This window comes from Solea solea, chromosome 4 (genome assembly GCF_958295425.1).
Source record: "Solea solea chromosome 4, fSolSol10.1, whole genome shotgun sequence".
NCBI lineage: Eukaryota > Metazoa > Chordata > Actinopteri > Pleuronectiformes > Soleidae > Solea > Solea solea.
In genome coordinates this window covers 1,716,731-1,724,307 of record NC_081137.1, presented here as the reverse complement: position 1 = coordinate 1,724,307, position 7,577 = coordinate 1,716,731, and positions in this window count along the sequence as shown.

Below are 7,577 nucleotides of genomic sequence, written 5' to 3'. Positions count from 1 at the left end.
GGGCACACATTCACATTATGAAACGCTTCAAAAATCTTGGAATACAAAGTCTACCAAGATGAGTGGAAGCTGTTTTAGCTGCAAAAGTATTAAAAAAGTATTGTATTGGAATATGTCATTACAGTCCCTACTGGAGTAATGGTCAAGCGTCCCAATACTTTTGTCCAAATAGTGTACATGTCCAATCAGAATTAAAGTGGATTTGTCCCCTGGTGGCCACTCAAGACAATGCAGACACTTCAAACACCAAATCCAGATACTGTGTCATTTTTAACCGACACATTTACGTTACATTAAACGTAATGTAACAATAAAAGACTCAATTTAACATCACTTAAGTTTCAATATTTCAGAGTGTATTTGGCAACTCAAGTGTCGAATTTGCAATCATTTAATTAAAAATAAACACTTTAACACTTCAATTAAACAACGACATACATGTCGTGTTGCATGGAATGTGCTGCAGACGGTGGATTTTTGTGTTTATTGTTTTCCGCATGTGATTTTAGCTGCAGTTTCCAAACATGGAGTGCTCCATTAACCTCGTGTCATTATATATATAAAAGAACTGACTCTATCCTTTAATGCAAACCACTGTCCATCAAAGCCTGAACGCCTCGCCCTCAGGTACTGGAGGTCTGTAACTTTCTCCGCTCTCTTTTCTGTCAGTTTCTCCTCCGAACGCCGTGCACTCCTCTTAATGGCGTCTAAAATGCTGAGGCCAACAGAACGCATTAATGCTGCTGCCGTGAGTGAGACAGCTTGATGAGTGCCGAGGGCGGATGATGTATGGATCAAATCTGAGGGAGTCTCTCACCAGGACGGCAGGACTGTAATTTGTTGTGTTTTGACATGTGCAGATATCAATACAGTGCATTATGCCCCGTGCACTTCATTTCAACCCAACACACCGGGGAATACGAGCAAAAAGAAAGGAGGAAAAAGAAAATCGTTCATTTGGAGAACAGAGCAGATGTGAGGATGAGGATGTGAGGTGAATGTTGGGCCTGCCCCACACCAGAGGATTTTCAATGTTTTTTTAATCCTGAGAAAACACAGACTAGACCATGAACTCACGTGGGCCGGACCAGTCCAATAACAGCGTAATAACCTCCAAAAAAGAGCTCCAAATGTGTCCCTTTGTTCTACATTTGATGACAAACCTTTTTTACAAAGCATATCAGGAACAACCTGAAATATCATGAGAAAAATAATTGCAATTTCAACAATATTACACCTAAATTTAGCAGCTGACAGATTACAGTGTCCACCACTGGATATTCCATGCATCTCTCGATTAATCTGTCAAATGGTTCGATTGACAGGCCTCAAACTTGTCAGGTGTCTAATTAAGGACACCAGTGTGCATAGTGCGGACTTTGTCGCTGTGTCGATAAGAAATACAAGAGATATCATGGCCCAATCATGGAGTGATTCGATTATCGTGGTGATCTGGAAAGGGATTCAGGATTGCTCCTTTTGTGCTCTCTGAGGGCTTTCCTCATGTCACTTATCCACTAAGTCGTACCTGCTCCGTCGAGCTCGCCACGTTTCCGCGATCTTTAATTCAACGCGTACACGCTGTCCTGGCTTCAGAGCGGAGTCTGGCACAAGTGCAGCGTCCGCGCTCATGCAGCAGCTGTCGGTGACGGCGCCTGTTCCTGTGTCTCCACACAGTAACAGGATAGTTCTCTGCACTACTTTGCATAGCTGATCCTTTTGGCCCATGTGCCATATGCTTCCCCCATGGCTCCAGGTAAAGCTTAACCAGCACAGACTGTTGTTGTATGTGATGCAGGTTTTTTATTTTCAGCCCATGAGGACACACGGGATTAAAATTCTTCACTTAAGGTTTCTAAATCTGGAGAAAGTACCATTTTTCATCTGTAAATTCAGCACGATATTTAGCCCGGATGTGTTTTGACACCAGGTTAAATGCCTGGGGATTCGTCTTTCAGTGTTTCAGCTGATTTTATTTATATTATATACAGTGTAAAAGTGTTTTTATGTCAAATTCTGTGATCGTTGACATTTGGGTTATAGTTTGTGTATGTAATAATCGTGCATGTCCTGAATAAACTTATTCAGATAATAGTAGAACAGACACATTAAAGTGACATTAATGAGGGGTCAGCTCCAGGTTTAAGAGAACCAGGGTCGAGCGATTGTTAAAAATGTGAGGACAGGTTGACACTTTGACCTTTGAAAAGCAGTGTATTTAATTATTTATTCATGTTTCCAGGTCAGGTTGTTGTTGTTGTTGTTGTTAAGTGGTGCTGGTTTTCTTTCTTCATTAAAACTTTCCAAATCTGGAGAAATTACAGTTTACTATCTACAAATTAAGCACAATTATATATATATATATATATATATATATGTAGAGAGAGAGAGATTATTATAGACCTGGTGGTAAATGTTTACACATCTTAGCTGTAGTTTTTATTGTTTGTTTTTTGTTTTTTTTACAAAATCACTTAATCATTACAACCATACATTTTTTAAGTGAAAATGACATTAATAGATTGTTTACTTATTGTTCATGCGGGGTTTCTCAGACTCACTGACCTGCATGTTCCAGAAGTTTCCCTGCTCCAACACACCTGATTCAGATGAGTCTGATGATCAGCTGATGAGAATCAGGTGTGTGGTGTCACTCTCTGCTGTGACACCAGGGAAGAAACACATGACTTTTCCTTCCCTTATATTTTGTGCTGTATTCTCCTTTTTTTAACCACATGTTGTGTTTATGAAAACTTTATGGTTTCTTTGGACTCCACAGTGTTGTTTTTGGCACCAGTTAAAGTCCAGGACTTCCTTTAAATTCAAGCACAAAACTGACAGCAAACAAAAGGTCAAGGGAAAGAAATCTAAAACGCTGCTGCGTAACATCACTGATGCCAATTCTGTCTTTTGTCATGTAATTATGCTGCCAATATTTTATTATTAATTTATTTTTTAAAAACTAAATCTTCTTTAATGCAGTTGTACAGTAATGGCATTTGTTCAGTATTTAAAATTAAGCATGATTGACAAAAATATATGAATTACAAATACGAGTAAAAATAGACAACTTCCTGTTGAGTTGAGGCCATGGTCACAATAGACTTTTATGTTTGTCTTGGGCTGTGACATGTTTCTACCAAGTGTAAGTAATTTGGTGCAACTTGTCCTACCAGGTTTTCACCTGTGAGCCATTTTGCACCACTTCTGCGTATTATCCTTTATTTTTTTTGATATTAAGTATTTCATCCGGTTGTGATTATCTTGCCAATGTTTTTTATCCATTTAACGTTTTGTACCTCAAAAATACGATCCTTTTGGAAGAAAAACATTTCAATAGGTCCTCGCACCACCCTAAAACAATTATTCACCTATTTTAACTGCAGAGGTCAACAAAAAGCACCCAAACTATGAACTGGATTACGGCACAGACTACAGAGTACAGACTGAGTACAGACTCTCAGACTGAACCCCAACGTTGGATATAATCCTTTACCACGAGACAGTGAGAGGCAGTAAAGCTGTCAAACAACAACAATCAATACCTTCCACTGTTCAATAATGAGCCTTCCATTAACGCCATAACAACCCTCATCACCATAACAACCCATCAGCAGCTGACCTCCTCCTCCAATCAATCCCTCTGCCTCCACAGATCTCCTCCTCAACGCCATCTTCACTGTGACTTAATAATTCAAACATTTGATTGGCAGCTGAGGATCAATTAACTAATTAGGGGTCTCACTTTTGGGTTTTGGTTTTGGTCCCGTTTGCTGAGTTTGACTGACACGCCGCAGAGAAGCTGCAGCTGTCATCATCATCATCATCATCATCGTCGCTGCACTTGTCACCTCAGGGCAACAAATCCAGAGGTGGAGATGATCAGAGGAGACAGCGCCAGCGTCCGGCCGCCATCTCACATTCACTGTAATTGTGGATTTCAAATCAATGGTCAATTCAAGAGTCGCAAAATACAGTGGACGGCTAACAAGTGGACAACAATTTCTTCATTCTCTTTCCAAGTGCGTTGAAGTCTGTGTCAAATACTTCAGGTGTGAATCCCTGAGTGGGAAAGTCCACGGGTTCTTCTGCCCAAACTTTTATCACCTCAGGGTAAAAAACATGGCAAAGTTTTGCATCAAAGGTCCAGTGTGTGACATTTTCGAGGGTTTATTGGGAGAAACTAAAAAGAAAAAAGGTTGAGAAACTTAAAGTAATCACTTTAACTGTTAATATTTCAAAATAATTAAGTTCACTTAATTTAAAGAAATTGGGAAATTGTCCTCACAGAACTTAAATGAAATTTTAAAGTCACTTCCAATAGGAATTTTTTAAGTATTGGCAGCATGATTATATGACAAAAGACAGAATTGGCATCAGGGATATAATGCAGCATATTTCCCTCCTTTTAGATTTCTTTCCTTGACACTTATTTTTGTTTGCAGTCAGTTTGTGCTTGAATTTAAAGGAATTATCCTTCAAGTCCTGGACTTTTACTGGTGCTAAAAACAAGACTGTGGAGTTCAAAGAAACCATAAATCCATTTATTTTTGACAAAAGGTCAAAAAAACAAAACAAAAAAACACAAGGCGGAAATAATGTGGAGCCTCTAAATTAATAAAGTTATAAAACTAGGTTTTCATAACCACAACAACATGTGGTAAAAACATGTGGTGTTTCTTCCCACAGCAGAGAGTGACACCACACACCTGATTCTCATCAGCTGATCAGCCTGATAACGAGCCTTCATCTGAATCAGGTGTGCTGGAGCAGGGAAACTTCTGGAACATGCAGGTCAGTGAGTCTGAGAAACCCCGGATGAACAATAAGTAAACAATCTATTAATGTCGTGTGAGCGTAACCATAGTAACCGGGAAACAGAGGAAAAGTTTTTCGGTCTTTTGTTCCCCCTGAGCATGAGTGAGTATCTTACAAACACACACACACACACACACAGAGTCTGTTTGTTTATGTACTTTTCGAGTATGTGGCGATTATCCGATGACATCACACGCGTCGTAAAACTCAGTCATGTCATCATGTTATGTCAGTTTGACCCCAGCACTAAACTCTGCACTCGTCCACCCGGGGTTATCCTCTCTCTGTCTGTCTCTCTCTCTCTCTCTGTCTCTCTCTCCCTGTCTCTCTCTACCTACAGTGGATGTCATTAAATATTCACAGCTCCATTCCGAGCTAATTGTCCTCAACATGGCAGAGAGCAGCGGAATGAAATTAACCCATTAGCCGAGAACCGCTTTCATCAGAGCTGCAGCCCCCAGGAAGTGTGTGTGTGTGTGTGTGTGTGTGTGTGTGTGCAGACATGCAAACAACATGTGCACTAACACAAAGCTGAGCTCATGTGTCATTTGCAGCCTCTCTCTTTGGTCCTTTTACATTTATTTTTACATTTATTTGGACAGTTTTTATTATTATTATTATTGTTAATATTATTATTTAATGTGTAGCTGATGAAAGCCGAATGAAAAGATAATCAAATCAGTTTCATGCACAAGAACGTATCATTTACTAACCTATTATTTGATGATTTCAAACACTCGTGTTCTCTGTTTTCATCAGATTTCACCTAAACCTGAATAAATAAATAATGTAATGTAATGTAAATGTGGATATTTATCTTTTTCCCCCTTTTTTATTCAATTAGTGTTTTTACATAATTGTCCCTCCTTGCTCGCCTCCTCCCCTTGCCTCCTTGCTTGCCTCCTTCCTGGTTGCTCGCTCTCACAGCTCAGGTCAATAGTGATCCATTGACTGTATTGACAGAGTAAAGTGGAGCCACTTAACGGAGCTGAGCGTCTCGCTCTCAAGACTCAGTCTCCAGAGGCGAGGACGAGCGAGGACGAGCGAGGACGAGCGAGCAGAGGAGAGACAGAGAGAGAGAGAGAGAGAGAGAGAGAGAGAGAGAGAGAGAGAGAGAGAGAGAGAGAGAGAAGAAATCAGGCTGCAGACTCAGAGATTGAGAATAAATTAACTTTACGAAGCTGTGATACTTTTAAAAAATTAGATGAATGGTACCTTTGGAAAACTGTTCAATATCTGTAAATAAAAAAAATAACAATAACTTCTTGATTTTAACGTCTAGAAAAGTCTTTATTTAAAACCAGATTTGAACCATTTAATAATAATAAGTAATGAAGTAGATCGTCTGTATCTACTGTACCGCCCAGAAATATAGAACATAGTTTAGATTAGCATCTTAGCTCAGTGTGTGTGTGTGTGTGTGTTGTCAAATAAAGGTGTAATTACGCTATCATTTGTGAAATGAACGCTGCTGTGGGAGTGAAGTCAGACCTGCTGCTGCTGCTGCTGCTGCTGCTGCTGCAGTGAACTTCCTCTTCCTCGGGGACTAATCTGTTACCTGTCTGCTAATTAAGACGCCGCCTCATCGCTGCCTCGTTAGCGCTCGTTTCTCCTCTCCTCCCTCTTTTCTTTGTTTCTCTTTTCCCTCTCTTTCTCTCTCTCCCAAAAAAAACAAAAGATCCCGCGTCTGTTTGTTTGTTTGTTTTCCTCCTTCCCACTGTATCCGTTGTTGTGGTGGAGAGAAATTAAATTTGATAAACGAGTCGATGTTTAAATATTAATTATGTATTAATTACAGTGGCGAAGGCAAAACAAACCTCGCTTAATGATTTATGAGCAGCAGTCCCACTTTACTCCCGATTCCATTGTCCAATGAGAATCCGGAGAGAGGAGGGAAACGGAGGAGGCAAATTAAAACAATGCGAGCGAATGTGATGAGAGGCAAACCAGAGTGTGTTTTCGAGGTCAAAGGAAAAGTTCCTTTAAACCAAACGTCTTCAGTGTGAGAGCGAGAAGAAACGAGGCAAAGATGACAAGGTCGCACCCGTGACGCTGTCTGCTCACGCTCCGACCTTTGACCTCCTCACCTCTCGTCTCTGGTTACATCCCGCGGCGACCTTTGACCTGTGACATCAGCGTAACCTTGGGCTTTTTTTGAGTCTGAGGAGAACATGAGGCCGGGGACAGAACAGGGAAACATACGAGTATTTTTAAAATGTATTATATTTGTATTATCTGAGATATTAATAGACTGGTACAGGTTGATGATCCCTTATAAATAAGTCAAATAAAACATAACAGCAATAACAGATACAGATACAGTGTTTTAAAGACAGCAAACTATCAACTGACCCAAATCACATGGGTTAGGGTTCAACTGTATGTTATACATTGTTACATTAAGTACAGATTTATTTGTAGCCATATTTGTAACATTTAATAACATTTTGACTTCATTCATTAATCATTTCCGAGGGTAAATCGACTATTTTAATTCAAATAGTTGCCCCAAACTTCCGGAAGCAGTTCCTCCAAAATGAGGTTCCACCTTTAAAAGGGACCAGGTTTTGGTCTCCATGAGGACTACTGGTCCTGATGAGGTCATGCTGTAATCCATGTGCAGTTAGAAATACCAGTTTATAACAAAGCTAGACATAATTTGTTACACAAACAGCACAGCGACATGTCTACACTTGATAATATGTGTATGACTGAGGACATAGGACATTCTATGATGGGAAACCCCTCTTCTAACCCTC